Source organism: Hyla sarda, chromosome 1, assembly GCF_029499605.1.
Source record: "Hyla sarda isolate aHylSar1 chromosome 1, aHylSar1.hap1, whole genome shotgun sequence".
Taxonomy (NCBI): domain Eukaryota; kingdom Metazoa; phylum Chordata; class Amphibia; order Anura; family Hylidae; genus Hyla; species Hyla sarda.
In genome coordinates, this window is record NC_079189.1 from 316,520,202 (window position 1) to 316,548,169 (window position 27,968).

The 27,968-nt window shown below is 42.6% G+C and overlaps 1 long non-coding RNA gene across 1 annotated transcript; it reads left to right on the forward strand.

The window, feature by feature from the left end:
* LOC130272552 (uncharacterized) lies at positions 1-27,951 on the forward strand. Its single transcript, XR_008843609.1, has 3 exons — positions 1-91; positions 8,589-8,770; positions 26,971-27,951. It is a non-coding gene; the product is annotated as an uncharacterized LOC130272552 (long non-coding RNA).
* The last annotated feature ends 17 nt before the right edge of the window (positions 27,952-27,968 follow it).

Here is a 27,968-nt window from a genome sequence, read left to right on the forward strand (position 1 = left end):
CAACTACACCACTCTTCCTCTGCACAGGTTTTGATAAATTTCCCCAACTGTCCTTCAGAAGACAGATACAGCAGTACTGGTACATTGTGTGGTAAGCAATTTTGGGTGTCACCTAGCTTTTCCAACAACACACCCTCTTAGCGATTTCTCAGTATGCTTTTTTACAATTAGACAGAAGATATTCCTATATCCAATTTGTATATAAACGTGAATACCTGGGGTTATAACTTATAACTGTGAGCACTGTTTCCCACTGGTTAATGTTGTCTGTGATCTTTGCCAGGGTCATACCACGCATTCCCATGAATCTCTAGCACTTTCCGCTGCTGTTCGGCTGCTCAGTCTTTGCCTTAAAAGGTATTTGACTTTATTCAGCAAAGAATGACAACCATTTCAAGTGGCCAGGCTCTTGGGAACAGATGATTGCAATCTTTTACTTGGTCTCTGGATAATAGAACCTGCTATCACGTTTGTATCATCACCCTCAGCAAGAATAGCTAAAGTATGCCAGTAGCCTCACAGTTAAATAAATGCCCCATGGCTTGTAAATGGACGAATACTTTCAAGACAGCAAGGATCCTTTTATTTGTTTTGGTAGGGCCCTGGTGACAAACCTACTCACACATTTCTTCTATCTTTTCTATGTGGAGTTATTTGGGGCGAGGGCTTATTATTGATCTGCATTCCAGACAAGGTTATCCTGGTCACTCCAACTGCAAACCCTCTGAATTATTCCTCCTGGTATTCACGTCACCATGTCACAATACAATAGTACTTTTTAAAGTCTAAATTCTATTTGTTTAAATAGGCACTGTCATTTTAATAAACTTTGCAGAGATCAAAAGTAAAAGGTACTATAAGATACTTTGTAATATACATTAACCCTTTCAGGACTCAGGGTTTTTCCATTTTTGCACTTTAGTTTTTTCCTCCTCACCTTCTAAAAATCATAATGCTTTCCTTTTTCCACATACAGACTGATATGAGGGCTTTATTTTATGCGCTACCAATTTTACTTTGTAATTACATCAGTCATTTCATGACAAAATCTATGGCGACGTCAGCGCCGCTGGCCGCAGCGCCACCAGGCTCATCAATATTCCTCCCCCTCTTCATTACAGAACGGGGAGAAGAGGGAGAGGCAGAGGGAGGGGAGGAATATTGACGTCAGAGTACCAGTAAGCACCTAATTAGCATATACTGAAGATCGAAGATTACGGCCGAACGGCGAGGCGGATCCGGCCATGGTAGGCATCAAACTGATCAGTGTCCCCCGCCAGCCAGTACCAAATTTGTCCTCTTCTGACCCCTATGACTCTTTTATTTTTCCACATATGTGGTCTTTCATTTTTATCAGTACTATTTTTGTTTCGACTTTTTGATCATTTTTTATACATTTTTTTGGGTATAAAAACTGACCAAAAATACCCAATTTGGGAATTTGGATTTTTTTTAACATATACGCCATTGACCCTGCATTTAATTAACATTATATTTTTATAGTTCGGACATTAACACACGTGGCAATATCGCATATGTATATTTTTATTATGTTCACATATTTTTTATATGGAATTGCGGAAAAGGGGGGTGATTAAAATTATTTTTTATGGAAGGGGTTAATTCACATATATAAAAAAGAAAATCTACTTTTTTCTACACAATTTTTAGTCCCCATAGGGGACAATTACATGCAATCTTGTGATTGCATACACTGTTCAATGCTATGCCATAGCATAGATCAGTGTTATCTGTGCTCGATTGGTCCAGCCTGCTAAGCAAGGCTGGAGCATCGTAGAAGAGATCGGACAGCAAGGAGGCAGGTAAGGGCCCTCCCGCCGTCCTCTAAGATGATCAGGACACTGCGGTTTCACCACGGTGATCCCGATCAGACCGGCAGAGCTGCCAGGAATGCTTTTTCTTTTAATTTTAGACTCTGCGATCAAGGGTTAATGCCGCGATTGGTGATGTCCGGCATTAGACACGGTCCCGGACGTTGATAGCCACAGGGATCACCACGCTATGACGCGGGTCAGCTTGGGACCCTGCATCATAGCAGGGGAGTGCTAAACTCTTCTACTCTGTAAATCAGCCCACACAGTCCACGTTAAAAGTGCCTCTATTGATTGCAAATGTTACATTTTGTGTCAAATCCACGCAAATTCCGCATATATTTCTTTCCAAATTTGCATCTTGCGGAGAAAAAAAAGCCCCATTGACTTTATTGGGCTTCTGCAGCTGAATCCTGCAAAATATAAGACATGATTTATATTTTTGTAGAACGGGGAATGCAGAATTTTAGCTGTGGAATGTCTGAAGCGAAAATTCTGCTGTGTGAATGGGACTGCGAAATCCCATTGAAGTAAATAGGCTTGAAACACCTGCCGAATTTTTAGGCGGATTTTAATGCGGAAATCCGTGCAGAAATTCTTCCGTGTGAACATTAGCCTAGGAGATATATACCTAAGGCTTAATAAACTGTTTAGGCTGCTCATGCTGTGATTGCTGCAGTGTAGGCTGTGTATAGAGACATAGAAATGCAGGATCTCCTTCTCTGTGTGTACAGTGCATGACAGACAACAAAGACATTAGGCTTCCCCCAACTAGCTCTGGAAGAACTGAAAATTATAGATGAAGCCTTCAGAGAGAAATCTGCTATAAAATTGTGGTGAGGGTGTTGGAAAGGGCAGATGTTGTTAACCTTTAGGGCAAATGTTATTAACCCTTAGTATTCGTGACGCCAGGGCGTGGTTATCCTCTACACCACCCAAGGTATGGCCGCTGGGTCCTGGGCCTGGCGCGGGGCAAATAATCACTCCGATGCAAGGTTATGGAACAACGGCAGCTTTACTGAGGCAGACAGATGTTAAAGTCTTTACAGCTCAGTTTAGGCCCACGGAGATGACCAGTGAACTCCAGGAGGCTTGTTGACTCGCTGGGACTTATAGTGGACTTGGACTCAATTATGCAATCCACGCTGACTTTAGACTTGACAGATTTGACTATGCTAACTAGACTTCTCCCTTGTATTCGTGCTTGCCAGGCTTTGACTTTCACCTGTAGGGGGTTCCACGGATAGTGGCTGCATGACTAGGCCCTCAGGAACACCAGGCACTCTCAGGTCCTCACTCAACTGCAACTCAGCAGACTGATCTGCTCTAGGCTAGCATCTCCCTGATATATTTTGGAGCAATTTGGAGGGGTCCCATAGGTCACCAACAAGTCACCTGGTCACTTACACCTTCCTTGGTTACATAGGGCTTAACAACAGGATTTAAAGATACATGAACACATAATGCAATACATTAACTCTGTATGGTCAATGAGAGTCCTGGGAAGTGTGGGCCAGGGGACTGGGACTGAGTCCACCTGATAGGACCAATAGTGTACAGAAGGGCCACTTCTGTACTGGGCCACCACAAACTCCCCCTCTTAAATGAAGCCATCCTCAGCGTATAGTCCTTGAGGGCGGACGAAGAACAAAGCAACTGGCCAATATGAGGATAAACAGTTCCTGTGGAATTTTGTTAAAGTCCTGCACAGGGCTGGTAACTGGGGAAGAGTTCATTTGGCATTGTACGTGAATGTCCAGACATACTCATATGCAAACGGGGTATTTAACAGGATCCAAACAGATGAAATTGGCACAGTTTGTATGAGGTAAGTTAACCTTGTAAATGCTTTGGTATTGATAGGGCTGCCTGAGGCTTTCAACCCTGATGCCTGTGCTAATGGGGCCATCGGCTTGACCTCTACTTCTTTTTCCCATAACAATGGACTAGCAGTTATATTGACCTTATCTGTTTTTACAATACATGACAACAGTATGTACAATAGCTTTGCCACTTTTGTGGTATTTACGCTCCCCAGGTGCTCTCTCTGGCCACAAGAGAACCCTGAGCACATTCGACAGGAAAACAATAAGCATTAGGCACTTTAGATTTTTATGGACTGACATGGACTGAGGATGAATATACTGGCCATAAGCTAACAGTCCTATCTTAATACTGTATACAACTATTTCCTATACATTAAAGGTAATATATACATTACTCACTATTATACATTTGTACTGACTCTCTATCTGTACGGGAAATTAGGTAGTGAATAAACATTTTTCAAGACTATACAATAATAGTACGTTTTTGACTATTGACTATTATATACATAGGTGTCTTGTGTACACCAAATTAGTGCATTTTATGGCAATGGGGTATATAGATATGCTTTTCCTGTTGTGTTCAGGATACCTCCTGTACAACTGCCATAGCTAGTAGAAGAACATTAGATACTATAGACAAGTGCGTAAATATTTTAAGTACACTTTATTACAATGTGGTCCCAGTGAATCAACTTGACATCTATATTCAGTAGTGCATAAATTTATGCAAAAAGAACAACAAAGTAATATATTAAACTCTGGTAGAAATTTTAGTACCACTCTACAGTTCCAGGTACTAAGAGTTTTTAGTAAAGGATCACGGCCGAAGTCAGGCACATAAGCTTACGAATTTTGGTTACAGTATAGTTCTTGGCAAGTCCGCCAGGCGCATCACTTAAACGTTGCATTGGAACCTGAAAAACAGTAGTGGTACACCACAAAACAAATTTAGTCTCACGACTTGTTAGTAGAAAAACAATAAATGAAGATGTGATTTATCCTGGAAAATTTCCATCCCAGCCTCGCCTATCATGGTGCTTTCTGTGCTGAGACATGAAGCGGGGACCACGGGACTGTGCCCCCTCCAAGGGACTGACTCTGGTGTTCCACGACACCTGGGCTAAACTGGAATCAGTGATGGTGGGGCTCACCATTACCACCATCTTTACCGAAGCAGCTTGCGCCACTGGGGGACAAAGTGTTGGTGCCTATTGGGCCGGCCAAACTTCCTCCTCAGCAGGAGTAAGCGGAGCCACTTTAGTTGGTGCCCAGTGAGCAGGCCAAACCTCCTCAATGCCAGGAGTAGGCCTAGGCACATCTGTAGACTTCTTCTTTGTTCCCGGATGGTGCTTGGGTGCCATGAAAGGCGCCACGGGCGGGAACTCTTCCTCCATCACTTGACCTTTGACTTGTGGAGGCAGTAGACCAAAGGCATCTGACACCCAATCCTCCGAGGAGAAGCAGACAAAGGGGAGATATGTGGGGTTCTTAGGTCGAGTCACAGCTGCCACCCATTCTCCTCGTGCACTGCAGACTGGGGTGTACTCCACGATCTCTCCGCTCTTCAAGGAGTGCAAATGTGTGGGGAGATAGTCTCTCTTGACTGCTCGTCGGTTGACAAGGACGGTACCCCCATGGTAGCAGTCCATTAAGGTGTCAAACCCCCGTACTCTGTCAAACTTGACCACTTTGGCTCTTCGCCTCTCCAGGGGTGGATCTTCTGCTCTGGGGTGGACCAAAATGTGAATATACAGGCACGCCAATTGCTTGGTGTCTGACTGCTGAGCCTGTCGCGCCTCATAGGGCAATTCTTTGGGGCTGTATTCACGCCCCCTCTGCGCCCTCATCTCCTCCACAATGGCATCTATTTGGGCCTCCTGCCTGGCCCTCATGGACACTGCTGCTTGAATAGGGGGATGCTCTTTTCTGGGCAAAGGTAGTGGGTACTGGTGCATGTACCTGATAAGTTCCGGCTCATCGCCGAGTACCCACTCTGGAAGTGGGGGTGATCTGGGGTGTGCAGTGGTCTTCTGGGCCTGGGGGTGGAGTCTGGGCTGGACTGAGTAGAGGGGGTAGAGAAAGCGGCTTCTGACTCACATCAGACTCTTCTTTAGTTAGCTCTACCCAGGACCCCCTGTACCGATGATGTGGAGACAGTCTCACCAGTGACGCTCCTCTGGATGACGTGGCCGTTCCGCCCTTAGGAGTCGCTGGCCACTGCTCGACTTACAAGCATGCCTCCTATCGATAGCTTCTAAGTTCCATAGGGGCTTTTTGCAAACTCCAGGTGGGCTTTCGTGTGTCTTTTACTGAGGAGAGTCTTCTTTCTGTAAACTCTGCCATAAAGCCAAGATTTGTGGAGAGCTGCAGTAATGGATGACCTTTTGGACGTTTCTTTCATCTGCACACAGGATTGTTGGAGCTCAGCCAGAGAGAGCATTTCGTTCTTGGTTACCTCTCGTACCAAGGTCCTACTTCCCAGATTACAAACTTCTTTCATGTAAGAATTATGGAGACCACTGTGCTCTTGGGAACTATCAGTGCAGGATCAATAGTTTTGCCCCCTTTAGATCTGTGCTTCCATACCAATCGGTCTCTGAGCTCTACAGGCAGTTCTTTCAACCTCACAGCTTAGTTTTTGCTCTGATTTGTCAGCTGTTAGACCTTATATAGACAGGGGTATGTCTTTCCAAATCATGTCCCGACAACTGAATTTAACACAAGTGACTCCTATCAAGGTGTAGAAACATCTCAGAGGGGATCAAGAGAATTGGAGGCCCAAGAGCTAAATTTCCAGTGTCATAGCAAAGGGTTTGAATGTCCATGTGAAATTTGAATGTTTTTTTTTTTTTTTAATAAACTTGCAAAAAATTCGAAAACTTATGTTTTAAATTCTTATTATGGGGCACTGAGTGCAGATTGGGAAAACTTGTTTTATTTTTTTACTTTGGCATAAGGCCTCAACAGAACAAAAAAAAAAGGGAAAGGGTCTGAAGACTTTCTGAATGAACTGTATGTGTTCTGAATTGAGAGCTGAAGGGATAGTCGATGCTAGATTCCTCTGGTGGTGGTTTATCTCTCATTGAAAGGATCGGGGAATTGAAATCCATCATGCACCATCCTTGTTTCCCCCAACTTCATCTGTCAAGGAAAAGTAGGGGAGACTACAAACATTACATAGCTGGCCACTCCTGCCAAAATCAGCAGGTTAAGTCAACTTTGTTCTACAAGCAGTTCTTTCCTCTCTATCATTATTTTAGACCACTAGCTAAAGCCTCCATACATAACTAATAAGAATAAAACTGGGCACCAAGACAAACTGCATTTTATCTGTATGATCATCTAAACTACTTAATTCAATAAAAGACTGTTACTACCATATGTGTGAACAGATGGGACAATGCTGATCAATGCATCTTCTACTTGTGTCCTTTCTCTATGGTTTATAAAATCTATTTTATTACTCTGCAGAAAGGGCAGCTTGAAAAAAGAATTCTGCCTCAAACAAACCATTTCCATAGGAGCCACTTAATAATATAATGTTTGGTTCTATGTGTTATGTAGTCTGCAGTGTTATGTTATATATCCAGACACATGCAGAATACTCTCTCCCGTTGACCAGTATATCATGCTCACTCACTATTGCTAGACTTTATTCCAGCACAGCTGCTTCTGTCTGTTTTCTAACTTGGTCATGGGGTCCACAGTCTGACTATCACAAGCTACTGAAAAGATAACCATATTAATATAATATCCAGTGTGCATACTATGCATACAGAGGGTGATATATCAAAACCTGTACAGAGGTAAAGCCCATAGCAACCAATCAGATTGCTTCTTTAATTTTTAAAAAGGCCTCTAAAAATTAAAAGACACCATCTGATTGGTTGCTATGGGCAACTGGTCAACTTTACCTCTGTACAGGTTTTGATATAGCTCCATCTGTATGCATAGTATGCACACTGGATATTACATTAACATGGTTATCTTTTCAGTAGCTTGTGATAGTCAGACTGTGGACCCCATGACCAAGTTAAACAGATAGAAGCCTATCTCCCCCATAGTGTCTAGCGGAATGTAAGATCTGGGTCTGGTGAACTACAGGATGACATCATCACCTACCAGATCTCTTCCTACTAGCTCCCAGACCCCTCCCCTCCCAGCTCCATCTGCTATCTCAAGCAGATATACTGTATAGTAGTTATACAGAGGATCTAAGAGGATATACTGTATAGTAGTTATACAGAGGATATAAGAGGATATACTGTATAGTAGTTATACACCTCCTCTGAGTCTGTGATTGCATTTCCTGCTTTTTTTTCAGTTTTTGCTCAGATTTTCCCAAAATTATGGCATAAAAGAAAACATTGTACTGCAAATGTAAAAATGGGTACATTTTTACCACAATTTTGAAAAATGCTGCAGAAACAACTATAATGCTGTGAAAATTAGTGTTGAGCGGCATAGGCCATATTCGAATTCGCGAATATTCGCGAATATATGAACGAATATTCGTCATATATTTGCGAATATTCGCATATTCGTTATATTCTCGTTTTATTTTCGCACATGCGAAAATTCGCGTGTGCGAAAGTAACATATGTGAAAATTCGCATAGTATTAGAGCAGTAGTATTAGAGCCTTCTTTACACCACACAAGCTGGAAGCAGAGAGGGGTGATCACTGTGATGTGTACTGTGAAGAAAAAAACAAAAAAAAACGAATATTCGTAATTACGAATATATAGCGCTATATTCTCGAAATTCGCGAATTCGCGAATATGCGATATTCGCGAATAATATTCGAATTGCGAATATTCGCGAGCAACACTAGTGAAAATGTGTGAAAATGCTGTACAAAAAATCAGCAGGTGAACACAGCCTAAATTCTTCAAATTGTCAAAAAAACATATTAATTGTCATTTTAGGTCAAATGCACTTTGAATAAGAAAATGCATGAAAACTGCATGTAGTGTGAATTGACCCCAACCCACTTGTGAGTCCAATGAGTTTACCAAGGTGATTTCCAGCACTAGCAACCTTATGCGATGACCAGCAACAATAATCAATTGCCCCAGCCAAAGCCAGAGGATTTAAGCAGCATTATCAGGTAATTTCTGAGATTCTGTGTACATCCAACATGGAGCCTTTGTTATGCCTTACGTAAACCGTTCCAAATAACCTTAGTTTGTTGAAACCATCATATGTTGAGGGATCCGTGCAATGTAAAGTATAGGACAGTGGTCTACAACCTGCGGACCTCCAGATATTGCAAAACTACAACACCCAGCATTGTAGTTGTAGTTTTGCAACATCTGGAGGTCCGCAGGTTGAAGAACACTGGTATTGGAGGTTATACTCACATGTCCCCGCCGCTCCAGACCGTCCCCGCTGCCCTGGATGTCGCCTTCCATCGCTGTCGCCGCGTCCCTGAGGTGTCCCCGACGCTCCGGCAAGGCCTCTGCTTCCCCGGCATCCTCACTCTCCGTCGCCGCCATCACATCGCTACGCACGCCGCTCCTATTGGATGACGGGACGGCGTGCGCAGCGAAGTGATGACTATGATGGAGAGCGCCGACGATGCAGGGAATCCCGAAGAGGACGCTCCGGAGCCCCGAGGACAGGTAAGTGATCGTCAGCGGACCACACAGGGCACCGTAAACGGCTATCCGGTGAAGCAGTCAGCTTCAAATGATCGTATGTCGGGGCCATCATAGGTCGGGGGGGTCACTGTATATGGTTCTTTTTGTCTACTATTTTACTTCTTCTCCATAGTAAGGAGGAGCACATGCAAATGGGAAGTATTTAAACAATTTTGTAACTATGTTAAGATTCCGGGGTTGAAGTGTTTTCCGGGGTACAGTAGTTCTCCACTTTGTTCACCTGTACAGTAGTCAAGCACATCCACGCATCTGACAACCTATACGACATACCAAGACATGGGGATTACTGTGGAAAGATAGAATACGTAGAAGCAAACTGAAGGCCAGATAGTTTTTCTAACAAGGACAATACAGAAATGCCAGTCTTCATTTACAGAGTGCCTTGTCTTGATAATAATGTTTGATGCGTAGCTGAGGTCCTTTCTGAATGCCTATTAACTTAGAAATTTAATAAGCTTGCATTTGCAATCCATATTTTTAAGTTTCTTGCACGTTCTGGGTGTGATGTCAGATTGCCCTAGCACGTTGTCATTGCAGATCAATGTGTTATAGAAACAACTTCATCCTTTTACCTTAACAAGGAGCCAAATTCATTCTGTTGTTTTAACTAGAATGGCAACAATTGTGTCCTACTAAGGCATAGCTTTCTTAAATTCAGAAGTAAACACTTTTACTTAAAAAGTACTCCATTTCAGGCACATTCACTATCACTAGTCCTACAGCACCATCTGTTTAATTTCAGCATAGCTGCATCCATGCATTTCTCTACTGTAACTAGGTCATATGATCACCAGCCCGTTTCACAGAAATTTACAGTGTTTATGGGTCAGCTGACTTCCTGCAAATTAGAGGATGTTAGGAACCTACTAGTTCCTAATCATTGAGCTGTATAAATGGCTCATAAAAGGAGTTCCAGTCTACTAGACCAGCATTCGTATCGCGCATAAGCACCGTTAAATCCAACTCCAAATTCTGAACATTTTGGTGGGAAATTATCAATCATTAATTTTTGAATTCACACTTAAAATAAGTCGCAAAAGTATGCGACTTTAAGTGGTTTTACTCTGACAGCATAAAAAAAAAACGCTTGAATCATGCCATATTTTGCTGCATATTTTGCTGCTGCGTATTTTCCTACCCATTGAAGTCAAATGGTGACAAAATTAGCCGGACCAGCGCTGAACTCCATTCACTTTAATGAGCCGACCGGAGTCAAACGGTGACTCTGGTCGGCTCATTTTCGACCAGGATCCAGTTTTGTGACCGGACCTAAAACCGTAGTATACTACGGTTATAGGTCCGGTCAGGAAACTGCATACGGGTCAAAAATGAGCCGACCAGAGTCACCGTTTGACTCCGGTTGGCTCATTAAAGTGAATGGAGTTCAGCATTGGTCTGGCTGGGGTACGGGAGAGCCTGGTTTGCCCCTCCCCCAGCCGGATCCGGCAACCGTAATGTAAAAATTAGATGTGAATGCAGCCTTGGTCCGGCTTCTCTCTTCTCTGGTTTTGGTGAGCCAGCTGCCTCTAAAGCTACAGGAACTTCTCTGCTTGTCAGAGGAGGAAACTGCAATTGCTCTTACTTGGAATCTCCACTGGCATTTACTGAGATGGACACAGCAAAGCTTTTGAAAAGGTGCAGCATATTAATGGAATATCTGGTGAATACAAAAAAAAAACTAAAAACCTTTTGGACTTCTACATTATTTTAGAAGTGCAAAGGATGGTCTGCGGCAGACACTGGAGATTACTATGGAGATTATAATATTTGTAGCTGCATATTGCACTGCCTCTTCCTGCAAAATCCCCTGCATTATATTTAAAGGGGTACTCCGGTGGAATTTTTTTTTTTAAATAAACAAGTGCCAGAAAGTTAAACAGATTTGTAAATTACTTCAATTAAAAAATCTTAATCCTTCCAGTACTTATCAGCTGCTGTATGCTCCACAGGAAGTTGTGTAGTTCTTTCCAGACTGACCACAGTGCTCTCTGCTGACACCTCTGAACTGTCCAGAGCAGGAGAGGTTTGCTATGGGGAATTGGTTCCCGACATGGAAAGAGGTGTCAGCAGAGAGCACTGTGGTCAGACTGGAAAGAAATTCAAAAATAAATGAACTTCCTCTGTATTATACAGCAGCTGATAAATACTGGAAGGATTATGATTTTTAAGTAGAAGTAATTTACAAATCTGTTTAACTTTCTGGCATCAGCTGATTAAAAACATTTTTCTTTCCACCGGTTTAACCCTTTAACCTCTTCAGGACACAGGGCGTATGGATACGCCCTGCATTCCGAGTCCTTAAGGACCGAGGGCGTATCCATACGCCCGTGGGAAATCCGGTCCCCACCGCTAGCCGGTTGGGGACCGGAGCCGGATGCCTGCTGAAATCATTCAGCAGGCACCCCGGCACATCGCCCAGGGGGTCCTGAGACCCCCCCATGTCGGCGATCGGAGAAAATCGCATGTCAATTCAGACATGCGATTTTCTCCAATTCCGGGCTGATCGGGTCTCTGGTGACTCGATCACCCGGAAAATAGGGCTGATCGGAGCTGTCAGCAACAGCCCCGATCAGCCTTAGGGATAGGAGTGAGGTCGCAAAGCTGCGATCTCCTCCTATCCCCTGCCATTAGTCAGAACGGAGTTCTGACCAATGGCAGCGCAGGACAGGGGGTTGCAATGGCAACACCCCGTTCTGCCCGCCCCTGGAAGTCGAGGGGATCTGGGAAGAAGATGGAGGCCGAGCCTGCAGGAGAAGATGCCTGGGGACCTGGGATCTTCGCTGGAGACTGCTGGATACTTGCCCAGGTAGGGAATCGACGGTGGGGGAGGGAATTGAAAGTGAAAGTAAAATGATCTTTACTGTGGCAACCACTAGGAAGGCCAAACTGCAACTCTCAGCATGCCCAAACAGCAAAAGGCTGTCTGGGCATGCTGGGAGTTGTAGTTTTGCAACATCTGGAGGGTCACAGTTTGGAGACCACTGTTACAGTGGTGCCCAAATGGTAGTCCTCCAGATGTTGCCAAACTACAACTCTCAGCATGCCTCGACTGCCCAGGCATGCTGGGAGTTGTAGTTCTGTAACATCTGTCCCTTCAGATTTAGCAATTTTCATGACATTTTTGAAAATTGCTGCTCTACTTTGAAGCCCTCTAATTTTTTCAAAAAGCAAAAATATGTCCATTTTATGATGCCATATTGTATTTGTGAAGAAAAATAAAATTTATTTGGAATATCCGTTTTACTTACAAGCAGAGAGCTTCAAAGTTAGAAAAATTATAAATTTTCACCAAAAAAGGATGCAATTAACGCCGAAAATTTACCACCAAAATAAAGTAGAATATGTCACGAAAAAACATTCTCAGAATCAGAATATTCGGTAAAAGCGTTTTCGCGTTATTAATTCGTAAAGTGACGGTGGTCAGAATTGCGAAAAAGGGCTCAGTCCTTAAGGTGAAAAAGGGCTGCGTCCTTAAGGGGTTAAAGAGATGGTCTAAGAATCCCACTAAATTAAAATGTCTTCATAATAATGCATTATGCATAAGAATGAATGCAATATGTGAAGCAATTGAAATATCATTGTGAAGTGAACCATAAAATCTGTAAGTAAAGTGTTAGCTTGAAGTCATATTGCAAGTTCTTGTCTGTATTTTTCTTGTAGCAAAACATCCAACTCAAGTCAGTGGGAGACAGATTGAGTCATTCATACTGAGTAATGTAAGACAACAGGACTGCTTCTGAAGAGAATATATATTTATATATATTAATGCTACCTGTCATACTTGTTCATTCACTGTTGTCATTCATCACAAATAATTTACAAGTGGGTTATCCAAAGTAGACAACCTGTTTCTCGGGCTCTGTATATTCATATGACACACTGATCTGCAATAGCAATTGGTGTCAAAATGCACATGCTCCAATGATTGACAAAAGTTGCCCTTACACCCAGATTCCTGACCTCTATGAGGGACATTTATCAATGTTCGCTTATGTATTCTTTTTTTTAGTAGTTTTTTCCTTACTTTTTTTTTGCTTATGTGTGACTTATTTATCAACTGGTTTCAGCCTGTTGATAATTTTCTTTCACGTAAGCAATTTTTACTTTTTTACTTTGGTAGTAGCTTTTTCTGCTCCATGTTTGAGCTGGAGTAAATTTAGTCAATTTTTAACGCTGTTGCGACTTTTTTTTGCGCAGTTGCGACTGTCGCAGTTAATAAATACCTGACTACCCGTAGTCCATTTTAAAATTATTACTATATAGTTAATTTTTGGAAAACTTGCTTTTCTCGCTTTCCAGTCAAAATGTCTCACAAAAAATCGCGTAGTCGCAGTTGCGACAATTTTGCGACAATTATAGTAAAGAAAACCTGACTAAACCCGTTGATAAATGTCCATATATGTGTTGGGTCTTAGACATGTCTTTAAAGGTAAAGGATTCACTACTCAACTGATGACTGCTGTTTACTGCACTGCTACTCCAAAATAACATTCAGCTGTTGTACAATGAATCCATAGCAAAGATACAGCAGCAATTACAACCACCTATAGAATAAAGAAAACTTTTTATATTGGCTAAAAAAATTTGGGAATGTTCAGTTTTTTCTAACTCTCACAAAAATTATAGAAAATAAGTCAATCCCGTTTTAGGCACCCAAAAATGGTAACAGTATAGTGTACAACCCACAGTTGGTGACTTTTGGAAAGCAGCAAGCTCACAAAACATTTTTTCATAAAATGTTTTTATTGTGCAAAATCTATTTTTGATATTGCCCTATTACTAGTAGTATAAATGGCAGGAAAAAATAATAATACAACTTAATAATATGTACACATAAATGGTGCCAACTAATCCTGAAAATAAAAATTAAGGTAGCCTTCATACAGCTCTATAAAATGTGAGGATACATAAACGTAATTCTTGGTTGTTAGGCTTAAACAGATATTTAGGAGGTTAACACTACTTTAAAGATTGTGGCTCAATATATAATAAAATGTGACTTAAAGAATAGTAAGTGTGGCACCGATTTATTAGCAGAAAATTATTAAATAATGAAATATATAAATGAATTAATAATAAATACTATAATACTGAGTATCTACAAGCTGTACAGTAGTAAATAAAATGTAGATAACATTTTGTATTGGAAACCCTTAGCATGTCATTTACATACTTTTACAACCGACTTTGGTAAGCAGCCTCTATAAATAGATGCAGGGGTTTGGCTTGATCCTATTTGAGACATTTGTAGCTAGTTCCCATGTGAACCCAAATATGGAGAATGCAAGATTCCTAGATCCTCATTCTTGTGCCATTGAGATTAAAGCTGCCTCTTGATGACATCTGATAAAGCATTAGAAACAAAACAGCTTACTTTTAGATAACAGGACAAGAGAAGGAACAGCAAAAACGTCTTGTGCATCACTGTTCAAGTTTAAATTGTACACCAACAAACCACATGTCAAAAAGGCATTCCTAAAAACTAATAGCGGCTTTTAGAGGGGGCCTTGTAGGTTAAAAAAACACTAGCTCCAGAGATGTCCAGAGAAACAAGTGAACAGCAATTTTACGTTTCTCTTTATCTACTACAGGAGTGTCTCATACACACTATCCCATGTAAATGTTTATGGTAATTGAAAATGGTAATTGAACAAATATATTACTTTGCTAATACTTATTAGTTTTTAGACAATTTTTATAAAAAGGAAAATTAACCCTATTATGTTGTAGCCTATCATTTGCATATAGGTAACAAGCAATGTGAATACCTCTCTGCAAACATCCAAAATATCTAATGAAGTGCGTCACTTTCATTTTTGTTACAAATCCTTTAATGGGTACTCATAGACATCTTATCTTATCTCCTACCCAAAGTATAGGGAATAAGGTTTCTGATTGCGGGGTACCGGCTGTTGGGACCCACGTGATCTCCAAGCAGGCATCCCGGCGTTCTGAACATTTATGTTCAGGACACTGACTATGGGAAGCCGTGGTCATGATGTCTCGCCACCGGAGGGTCCCAGCAGACGGACCTGATGCAATCAGACATCTTATTCCCTATCCTTTGGATAGGGGATAAGATGTCTAGGAGAGGATTAACCCTTTAAACCCTTAAGGACTGAGCCCTTTTCCCCCTTAAGGACTGAGCCCTTTTTTGCAATTCTGACCACTGTCACTTTATGCATTAATACCTCTGGGATGCTTTTACCCATTATTGTGACATATTCTACTTTAACACAGTGGTAAATTTTCGTCGTTACTTGCATCCTTTCTTGGTTAAAAATCTCAAAATTTCATGAAAATTTGGAAAATGTTGCATTTTTCTAACTTTGAAACTCTCTGCTTGCAAGGAAAATGGATATTCCAAATAAATTTTATATTGATTCACAAATACAATATGTCTTCTTTATGTTGGCATCAGAAAATTGACATATTTTTTTACTTTTTGAAGACATTAGAGGGCTTCAAAGTATAGCAGCAATTTTCAAAATTTTCACAGAAATGTCAAAATCTGAATTTTTCAGGGACCAGTTAAGTTTGAAGTGGATTTGAGGGGCCTTTCTGTGAGAAATACCCCAAAAATGACCCTATTATATAAATTACACCCCTCAAAGTATTCAAAATGACATTCAGAAAGTCTGTTCACCATTTAGGTGTTTCACAAGAATAGCAGCAAAAATGGAGGAGAAAAATCTAACTCTGCCTTTTTTACACTAACATGTCCTTGTAGCCCCATTTTGTTTCATTTTTAAAAGTGGTATAAGGAGAAAAAGACCCCCCAAAATTTGTAGCCTAATTTCTCTCAAGTATGGAAATATCTCATATGTTGACATAAAGTGCTCTGTGGGCTCACAACATGGCTCAAGAGGGAAAGAGCAATGTGGCAGTCCCACAGTACATGCATTAGGGTACCACGGTGGCCACAATTCATCCAACATAAGGCGGAATAGTCCAGGTTCATAAGGTGGAGTCTCGAGGGGGTGAAATACCACCGATAGGTAGTTTTAAGAACCGCCTCCCTGTGGTTGGTAGAGCGCAACAAAGTGCGGGACTGTCTCAAGGCTTGCTGCCATTGTAATTTGGTAAACGTGTCTCCAAGGTCTGCTTCCCATTTATGGAAATATACTTTATTGACGGATCAAGAGCATGTACAAAGCATATATGGCAAAGTTACATTGGAAACTGTCAGAAAAGTACCGTATTTATCGGGGTATACCACGCACCGGCCTATAACACGCACCCTCATTTTACCAAGGATATTTGGGTAAAAAAAAGTTTTTTACCCAAATATCCTTAGTAAAATGAGGGTGCGTGTGTGTGCATGCGTACACCCCGATACACTGTTTCTGACCCCGCAGAAGCCCCCAGGAAAGGCAGGGAGAGAGAGCCCTGCTGCTGCCGCTTCTCTCCCGCTGGCTGTTTACGCCGCTGCCCGTTCTCTCCCCCTGACTATCGGTGCCAGCGCCCCATTGCCGGCGCCGATAGCCAGGGGGAGAGAAGCGGCACCGGCAATAGGGCAGCGGCGCCAATAGCCAGGGGGAGAGAAGGGGCAGCAGCACCCATTGCCGGCGCCGCTGCCCCGTTGCCTCCCTCATCCCCGGTTGTATAATTGCCGGGGTCGGGTCCGCGCTGCTTCAGGCCTCCTGTGTGCGTCCCCTGCGTTGTTGCTATGCACTGCACGGCGCGGCGCAATGACGAGTGACGTCATTGCGTCTCGCAGCGCATAGCAATGACGCAGGGGAAGCACACCGGAGGCCTGAAGCAGCGCAGACCCGACCCGGCAACAGGTAATTACACAAACGGGGATGGGGGAGGCAGCGGCGCCGGCAATGGGTGCCGCTGCCCCTTCTCTCCCCCTGTCTGTTAAACAATATCTCAAATCTCCTGAGGTAAGCTGCACCACTCCCCGCACAGAAGACAGTTTCTCGCCCATATAGTATACTGGCCACCTAAGGTCAAATTATTGACTATGTATACATAGATTTCTAGGAGTGGGACCTCAAATGAGACAAAGAATGTAAAGAATCCTGCAATACTATGACGGTAGTTCCAAATTACCAAGTGTGCCTTTAAGAGTTTCAGTTAAATACCATGTGGTATGTTTAAAGTACGCCACTATCCTATGTCGTTCGTCTACATCCGGTAGGTATTGCAAATAACATTTCCATTTATTAAAAAAAAGACTTTGCATGCACTTCTGAGCATCTTATGGACAATAACATCTCTCTGTGTAGTACAGAATGATATTCCTTTAGGATTTCCGAGATCGTCGGCACTGTTGGTTGAAGCCCTGTAGCTGACATATCAGACAGTATGTGAGGAATGGAGGTGGGGGTGGTGTACCTCTCCATTTAAATGCATATGTAGCCTTGTGCAGAATGCGCCACTGAATTTCCTTCAACTGTGCATTGGGGGTAGAACCAGTAGCTGCCAATAGACCCTCCAATAAACAGGGGGCTATATCAGTGTCACCAATGTTGGAGGGCCACTTGGTAAGAGCTTTGTCCCTTTAAAGCTATATCCCTGGTGGTTGCGTAGATCAGCGAAAGGGAACGGTAGACTTGTGTGCACCCCAATAACTTATCAAAATCATTAGGCTTCTCTACCGTCGCATAACCCCGCACCATACTATGAAAAAAGGAACACTTTGGTTATACAACCACTGGTGAGAGTCGGGAAGGTTATATTTGCTCTGGAATGCCCCCCAGCCCATGGTCACCCCAGTGGGGTCAGACAAGAAATCCTTAAACTTGGTAATACCAAGTGACTTCCAATGTTTACCCACTGGACTATTGGCACAGTGACCAAGCGCAGGAGTGTCCCACAGCTGAAAGTCTTTAGAAAGACACCAAGGCATCCCACATAGTTTACGAAGCACTTTCCATGTTGCTAAAGTATCACTAAACAATACATTCCTTCTTAGTGAGCTAGGGATATCTTTATAAGGTAGGTGGAACAGAGTGGACAGTGACCCCAATGGACAGAGTCCTTTTTCTAAGGGCGTGTTGGAAAAATAAGTGGTATCAAAAATCCAGTCTCGGACATGTCTAAAAATAGCTGACAAATTATATAGACGAGCACTAGGCATTTGCAATCCCCCCTTCTCCCTGGCTAGACATAGTGTGTCATAAGCTACTCTTGGGCGTTTACCCGCCCAAATAAACCTCGTAAAACTGTCATGAAGCCTTCTAACATCAGTATGGCATTTCAACAGGGGGATTGTCTGCAGCGGATAGAGTATTTTCGGGAAGCTCATCATTTTGATTAATTGAACCCTACCATAGAATGAGAGAGGCAAGTTCTGCCACCTTTTCAGCTCACCCTCGATCTTTGCGAACAAATGGGGATAGTTTAGAGTATACAGGGAGAGTGGGGTGCGGCCTAGTTTTATACCCAAGTAAGAGTTGTATTTCTGAGCTACTTGGACCAAGGGTACCCGGGCAGGGTCATGAGATCCTGTACCCAAAAACAGCAGTTGATTCTTATCTAAATTCACCTTATAGCTTGATAGAGAGCCAAAAGTGGACAAAGCCCTAAAAACAGCTGGCAACTGAGTCTCTGGTTCGTTTAGGTATAGCAGTATATCATCAGCAAAGCAGCTAATTTGGACCTCTTCCGACCCCACCGTAATACCTTCATAGATACTGTGCTGAAGAAAATACTGTGCCAGCGGCTCTAAAGCCAAGTTAAAAAGCAGGGGTGAGAGAGGGCAACCCTGTCTCGTGCCCTTCTGTAGAGGAAACGGGGTGGAAAGATAGCCCGGTAGATGTATTTTAGATATAGGATTTTTATATAAAGCCGACAAAAACGTCCTAAAACTACCCGTCAATCCCGTCTTGTTTAGTACCAACTCCAGCCAGGACCGGTGAACATTATCAAAAGCCTTTTCGCCATCTAAAGACAATAGTGCTGGAACCTGGCTGGAGTATGGATGAGACGCCACTGCCCCCTGAACTGCCAGAACCGTCCGTATATTGAATACTGCTGCTCTATTTTTAACAAAGCCAACCTGATGTGCCCCTATCAGAGATGGCAAATAAATAGCCAGCCTGTCTGCCAGAATTTTGGACAAGAGTTTAATATCTACATTTATTAAAGATATAGGACGGTAGGCTCCAGGTTGGGAAGGGTCCTTCCCTGTTTTATGTAGGACTTTTATATGGGCCAAGTTTCTAGATGGGGGTAACACCCCCACCGACAACGTATGATCATACACTGCTGACAATACTGTACTGAGCTTCTCTCGCAAAATCTTAAAAAACTCCCCTGTAAAGCCATCAGGGCCAGGTGCCTTGCAACCTTTCAGGTGAGAAATCGCTTGAGAAATCTCCTCCAGCGTAATAGGAGCATTAATCGAGTCCCTATCCTCTGCAGACAGTGTTGGAAGTGTAATGTTGCTCAAAAATTGATTCCCTGCAGCAATATCAAAATTTTGGCAGCATATAGGTCTTGGTAAAACTGGCGAAAGACTTCCACCACTCTCCTAGGTTGTTTATGTAGTGTACCAGATTTATCTCTAAGGGGTCTGATGGGTTCCAGGGGTCGATGACCACAGGCCATATTGGCCAATAGTTTCCCAGACTTGTTTCCAAACCTGAAAAACTCCGCCCTAAACTGGTCCCTGTAATAGGAATCAATCGCAGCCTGAGAGAGTTCAAAATCACGCTGCGCTTGGACCCATATGTTTTTCTTGACTGGAGTCGGATCATCTAGGAAGGAAGTGTAGGTTTGTCGTAGTCGCGTAGTCATGCGATCATATTTGTCCCTAGCCAATTTCTTATGGTAATCAACATGTGCTATAATTTTCCCCCTCAACACTGCCTTACCCGCCTCCCAAAATAAGTGAGGGTCATTTAACATGGCATATTCCTCCCACCAGTGGCCCAGTAGTTGAAGAAAAGATTCATCCTTAACCAATGCAGAAGGGAATCTCCAAACTTTATCTCCACCCTGGGGCACAGCCAGAGTCAAATACAATCCCACCGGTGCATGGTCTGAGATTACTATGTCATAAATGTGTTCAGATTGGATGTGCGACAGCAGAGGATGGGAAACATATAGGTAATCCAGGCGTGACCAGGACTGGTGGGGGTGTGAAAAATGTGTGTACTCCCGTCCTGTCGGATTAAGATGTCTCCATGCATCCACAAGTCCCGTAGTGTGAAAGAGTGATTGTAAATATAACTCTGTGGGTGGTGCACTGTCCATATCTCGTCTCCTGTCCTCTGACGTATGGACTACTGTATTAAAGTCTCCGCCCACCACTATAAATTGTTCTGTATCAGTCAAAATGCGCGAAGTCAGCGCCTCAACAAAAAACAGCTTTCCCAGACTGGGGACCATACACATTATATATGCTGTAAGAGGTATCTCCCTCCACCAAAAGGACATGTTGTAGTAACCCCTCTACATGCTCCCAATGTGCTTTAACATTCTGCACCAATCTTTTATGTATCAGGATCAATACCCCCCCTTATCTACTAACAGCTGGGGACCCAATAACTCGTCCCACACACATTTTCTGCATTCTCACAAAATCCTCTTTAACCAAATGCGTTTCCTGGAGAAGCGCCACCTCAGCTCTCAGTTTATGTAAATGGCGTAAAACAGACGAGTGCTTCTCAGGAGAATGCAGACCCTTGGGATTCCAAGAGATAATTTTCATACCTCGTATACAATAATGCGTAGAGACCTAGGTGTACTGTCAATATGAAGCATGGTAAGAGCAAAAGGCACAGTAGGTGAATATAATGCGGTGCAGCCCCCCCCCCCCCCCCCCCCCGGGAGAAAAACCAACAACAAAAAACACAAAAAAATGCATAAACCAAAATAATGCTTCCCATTTTGCCATATACGGCAGTTTAGCGAACTCCAAACGATCTCCCAACAGGTCATAAAATTGCGTCACCCAGAGGGACCCTTCATTTGTGGGAGAGTTGTTTGAGAAATTGAGTCCATACGTTATCCGAGACATTAACGGAGGAGAGATGTGAGGGTTGAGGGGGGAGGCCAGTCTGTGCTATTACAAGTAAGCGAGATTTTAGGGAGAGTGGAAGGGATGAGGATTCCTCCACACTGATCCACCTCTTGTCTCCACTGTTGGACCACCAATGGTGGAGTTGATCCAGAATACATGATCGGTAGTAGTCCTCAATATGAGGCATGCCAAGGCCTCTTACGTCAGGTTGAGTAGTCATAATTTTCCTGGCCACTGGAGAGATCCATGATTAGTGTCCTATACCTTGATAAAGCTGGATCTCTCCAGCGAAACGTCGGGGGGATGCTAGGGAGTAACTAATTTTAACAAGCAATATTAGGAATTGGTAGATAAAATAGAGGAAGCTATATGTGATGTGGACCGTTAAAATTGGAGTCTTAGGACCCAGAATAATGGAATAAAGAGTCCCTAACATAGAAGCCTGAGTGAAAATTAAATTAGTGGAACCATTATTGGACCAATCCAATCCTATATATTGTGCTTTTAAAACACACTTCCTATTAGTATTATTTTTGCACTATAATTTGGTTTATTTTAATATAATAAATAAAAGTGAAGTTTTAAAAGGGTGACCCTAGTTGGGGGTCTTAGTCCCGGATGGGTCTCCGACCCTGAAGGGAATTGGAATTTCTGAAAAGGTAAAGGAGCTTCGGTAAGAGGAGAATTTTGAAAGCCGCCAGACAACCCAGCCAAGTCGGTAGGCATTTGGAAAAGTCCGTCAGAGAGGCAGAGATGGAGTTAAGTAGAGGAGAAAAGTTAGCATGGATGGCATACTATTTTGAAAACTACACCCCTCAAGTAACGTAACAAGGGGTATAGTGATGGAGCTCTGCCACTATTTGTTTTTTGCTTTTCCCTTACCCTATCCACACTATTTTAGGAAGGGCCCATTGGAGGTAGTCAAGATTAGGTATTCACCTGTACCCTTTTCCCCATCCCTCCACATTAGTGGTCTATATACGGTAACCATGTACGCTATGGTTTGTTTTATTGTTATTATTTCTCTATAAGTAAAAGTTAAGTTTTATCTACCTTATTGGTGTATTTTCTATGTGGACATATTCAATAAGAAACCAAGGGTGTTCATTATCTAAGATTTAGAGGGATCTCTATTATCTCCCCTGATGGTGCTACCCCAAATATTTATTTTTCACAAGGGGTATCAGGTGAAAATGGACCCCAAAATTTGAAGCCCAATTTCTCCAGATTAAGAAAACGCCCCATATGTGGATGTTAAGTGCTCTGCTGGCGCACTACAGGTCTCAGAACAGAAGGAGCGCCATTGGTCTTGTTGGAGAGAGAATTTAGCTGAAATTGAAGTCGGGGGTCATGTGCATTTTCAAACCTCCTATGGAGCCAGAACAGCAGAAACCCCCCCACATGTGACACCATTTTGGAAACTAGACCCCTCCAGGAACGTAACAAGGGTTACAGGGAGTACTTATACCTCAAAGGTTTTTTGAACAGTGGGCCGTAAAAGTGAAAAATTAGATTTTTAACACTATAATGATGGTGTTACTCATTTTCACATGGTGTAATAGGAGAAAATGGACCCCATAATTTGAAGCCCAATTTCTCCCGATTAAGAAAATGCCCCATATGTGGATGTTAAGTGCTCTGCTGGCACACTACAGGTCTCAGAACAGAAGGAGCGCGATTGGACTTTTGGAGAGAATGAAAATTGCAATTTTAATACTGATATGCCAATTACCAAAATGATGACCCAGAGTATAGCCAAAAGTAAAAGTGATTCCCTCCCCAAACCCTATGCTCTGAATAATCATTCTGGGAATGTAATGTCTGTGGCCGTCCCTAACCTGGGGAGAGAGCGTGGCACATTTGAGGCAACTGCAAACCCCCAATGTTGTTGAGTCTGTGTCCCGTGACCCATTTTTTGGGAGAAAAAAAATATATCAGGGGTATTGGGAAAGAGGTGTTTTTTTTTGGGGGGGGGGAGGTATTTTGGTTTTAAAATTTGGAAGACAATGTACTCTGGACTGGTACATTGGAGTATAATACTGGGGAATTAAAATTAGGGAAAAGGATTAAAAATGTAGTGCTCCATGGAAGTGCGATACTCCCTGAAGCAGTTTTTAATGCAGAGGCCCGGATGATCAGGGCAAGTGTCACACTGAGTGGTGGTGTCCTTCTGAATCCTCCCTCCTGTGACACACTCTGCATGTATATTACACCACCGATCATCATCCTTATCTGGGTCATCGGGTCACACGTGACCCAGATGACCCAGGAACGCCGCAGATCGACGATTAGTATTTACCAGCAAGCTGGGATGCCTGCTGAATGATTTTAGCAGACATCCGGCTCCGATCCCCGCCCAGTGTGCGTCGGGAACCGGAATCGCCGAAAATCGCCGGTCCGAATAGACCGTCGATTTCCAGTGATCGCCAACATGAGGGGGGGTGGGTGTCTCAGGACCCCCCCTCGGCAATATGCCGGGATGCCTGCTGAATAATTTCAGCAGGCATCCCGTTCCGGTCCCTGGGATCGAAATTCTCACGGGCGTACCCATACGCCCTCAGTGCTTAAGGACTTTAAAACGGGGGCGCATGGATACCCCTCAGTCCTTAAGGGGGTAAAGGGGTATTCCAGGATTTTTTGTTTTCCTTTAGCCTTTGAGCCCATGATGACGTTTTAATACTGAGTAATATGCTTCTATTACTTCTGGATGCTGCTTTGTCCTATTTTCATGCCCCTAACCCGCACCCGGAAGTGCTGTAGTGCAAGTGTTTTTATTTTGCTGTTGTCTCTGACTAGTGACAATATGTCATAAGTCACATGGTCTCCAGGGGCCGTAGCTATGCTGCAACAGGTAGATGGATAGCACATTACTTCATTAAATCCCTTCTACGCTGCTATCTGCCCACTTACTGCAGCATAGCCATGCCCTGGAGGTCATTTGACTTATGACATATTACTGAGAGTTGTAGTTTTGCAAGAGCTGGAGGTCCACAGTTTGGAGTTCACTGCCCTAGTGGATCCGAATAGAGACCCAGATCACATGTGTGCTTGTGTCAGTAGATGTACTGCAACATGACAGGAGTTTAGTCTAGTAAGCTTCTATCACAACTGTGTTTCAGTTGTTGTTGATTAATTAGATGTCAGCTTCTGTGACATTACAAGTGTGTCAGTAAGGTGAACCACAGTGACATCATAAATGGTGTTCAGACCGGTAACTTGCTGTAACATCACAGCTAGTTTAGTCAGGTAAGCTACTGTGACATCACAAATGTGTTTGTGTAAGGTAAGGGGCTGTGACACATGAGTTTTGGTAAGATGGTGTGACATCATAGGTGGGTTTCTGTCATGTAACTTGCTGTGACATTACAAAGGTTTTTCTGGCTTGATGCTGGCAATCCAGTAGAAATAATTATTGATCCAGATACAGTAAAACTTCATATAAAGGGGTACTCTGTCCCTAGACATCTTATCCCTTATCCACAGAATAGGGGATAAGATGACTGATCACAGGGGTCCCGCTGCTGTGGACCCCCGCAATCTCTCCTGCTACCACATCCCCTCCCATTTAGGGGGTGGAGCGTGACGTCACAAGGGGGTGGGGCTGTGGCATCACGATACCCCGTCCCCTGTATGGCGCGTCATCAGCCATAGAGCAAATACAGTTCCAGGCTGCTGATGTACGTGGGTGCAGCAGGAGAGATCGAAGGGGTCCCCAGCGGCGGGACCCCCGTGATCAGACATCGTATCCCCTATCCTTTGGATAGGGGATAAGATGTCTAGGGGCAGAGTACCCCTTTAATTTAATCCATTAATAGAAAACAACACACCAATATTAGTATCCCAATCTCATGGGATATTGGTGTGTTGTTTCATTTTAAAGTATTAAAAACTGAAGCTTTACAAAAATGATGGATCAAGAATTCTTTCTTCGCCATTTATTTTAGGTAAGTCCATAAGTGTGTTGAGTCAGGGGAGCTGTGACTTCACAACTAGTTTTAGTCAGGTAAATAACTGTGATATCAGTCAACTTTCTTTGACCATTTAGTTCATGCGGGTTGAATTGTTACAGAAATGTATGTGACTGCAAACTTCCGAAACTTTGAAACAAATGCTCTCTATGTGAACTAACTTTAAGGCTAAGCTTCTACTTGTTTATTTGTGCTGCGTTTTTGGGTAGAAAAAAACGCCTGAAAAAAACGCCAGTGCAATTTCCTGCGTCTGGCGTTTTTTCTGGCGTTTTTTCATTTATGTGGAAATTGCACCTTGGCAGTTTTTTTGGTACCCAAAATTTGTTGGGTACAGGAAAAAAAGAAAAAAAAGGATGCAGCAGTGGTGGAAAAAAAAATATTAAACGAAATGTATATATTTTATAACAACATTTTTATAATTTTTTAATAAAGTGTGTGCTTCACTTTTTTTTCTCAATTTTAAATTTTTTTTAGGTAGTACTACTACTCCCAGCATGGAACACACTGCATGATGGGAGCAGTAGTACCTTACTATAGACATATCGCCCCGGTTGTTGGTCCTGACACCCGATGCGAGCGTCCATAATATAGCAGAGATGCGAGTGGCTCTATACAGCACTCCCATCTCTGCTCTGTACTCCGGCCAGTGATGTGAATAGAAATTCACATCACTCATTCATATTTTCCGCCCAAAGCTGTGATTGGCCGGATGGTTGCAGCCAATCACAGCTCTGAGGGAAATATGAATGAGTGAGAGGCCGAGTATAGTGCAGAGATGCGAGCGCTGTATACAGCCGCTCTGCATCTCTGCAATAGATAGGACGATCACATCGGGTGTGAGGAGTGATACCCGCTGTGATCTGTTCTTACCTGCAAGTACTACTACTCCCAACATGGAGCACACTCTGCTCCATGCTGGGAGCTGTAGTACTCGCATTAATAGACAGATCGCAGCGAGTGTAACTTCTGACACCCGCTGCAATCTGTCTATTAATGCAGGTACTACAGCTCCCAGCATGAAGCAGAGTGTGCTCCATGTTGGGAGTAGTAGTACCTGCAGTTAAGGAAAGTTCACAGCGGATGTCACTACTGACACCCGCTGTGATCCTCCTGTATAATGTATAGATGCGGCCGCTCTTCTAAGGTCCCCTGCACTGCCGTATATTTACACCTATTCCTATTTCCCACAGAGAGCTGTGATTTACTGGAACCATCTGGCCAATCACAACTCTCTGTGGGAAATATGAATATGTGTTTATATACGGCAGTGCAGGAGACCATAGAAGAGGAGCCGGACGCATCTATACATTATACAGGAGGATCGCAACGGCGATCTGTCAATTAGTACATGTACTACTACCCCCATCATGGAACAGTGTGTTCCATGCTGGGAGTAGTAGTACTACGTAAAAAAAATTTAAAAATAAAGAAAAAAAGTGAAAACACACTCACTACATTTATATTATTGTTGGCTACATTTTTAGGTCCCCGCCCGCCCGCCCGCCCACCCACATAAATTGATCCCTGTTTAAAAAGTAATAAAAATTGTTATAAAAAGATACATTTCGTTAGATACAAATTTTTCCTTCACTACTGTATCTTTTTTTTTTTACCCTACGAAATTTTATTAAAAAAAGGTATCTCGCTAAAGTCCAAAAAAGAATGAAAACCACCTGAAAAAATGTTTATTTCACTCCCATAGACTTCTAAAAAATCGCCAGTGGCTCAACATACTGCGATTACCGAGGATCTGAAAAACACCAACAAAGAGTGAAAAAACGCCAAAAGGATTGAAAAAAAATGTCAAAGTGAAAAACGCCAAGTGGAATAAGAATTTAGCGATTTCTCATTGATTTACAGCTAGAAACTGAGCCTAAATGTGACAACCTTTAGAATCCTTAATCTGTCAGACCAAGATAACGCAGAAACAGCTGAATGAGGCATGGAGGGTAGAATATGGATATACTATATTTTGCAGCTCCTAATATATATATACTGTCAAGTGACCACTTTTTGAATGCTCCTAATGCTACTTCATAAAACGTTTAGATATCTTAACTTTATGCTTTCATTGTCAGTGTATAAATACCCTATATGAAAAATGTTTTATCCATATCATCTTATTTTTGTTTCACTACTTTCAGCAATATAACTAATGCATGGTTAGTGAACCATAGTGAGGCTTTTGTACATAATTAAACTTTCTGATTTTGAAATCATCCAGATGACATACATTAGTTTTGACATATGGGATATGCACTGAGCACAACATCAAATATGTAGCAATGTAAGCATCATTTTCATAACAATCACATCTTTGTCATGGTTCAAACAACTGCGAGCCATATTACATTGTAAGGGAGCTGTCTTCTATCTATGGAAATGTAGCTGCAAAATAGACATTGGGGATCCTGACTATGTTTATCACTCAGTCTCTAAAATATAGTGTATATAACTACTTTTTGTTAGTTGGAGGATTAAAGGATGTTTCCAGTTTGTGTGACTTCTTTGTACAGACCACAGAATAGCAGACACTTACTAAGAAGTATGAAGAAAAGTTAACCTTGCACACCACAGCAGTGTCGAGATATTTGACTCAACTGTGTACTGGCTTCAGAGTCAGTTATTGATGACTGTGTACTAGCTGCTTGTAGCACTTTTGATATTTTTTTGCTCATAAAACCTTAACACAGCATCAGT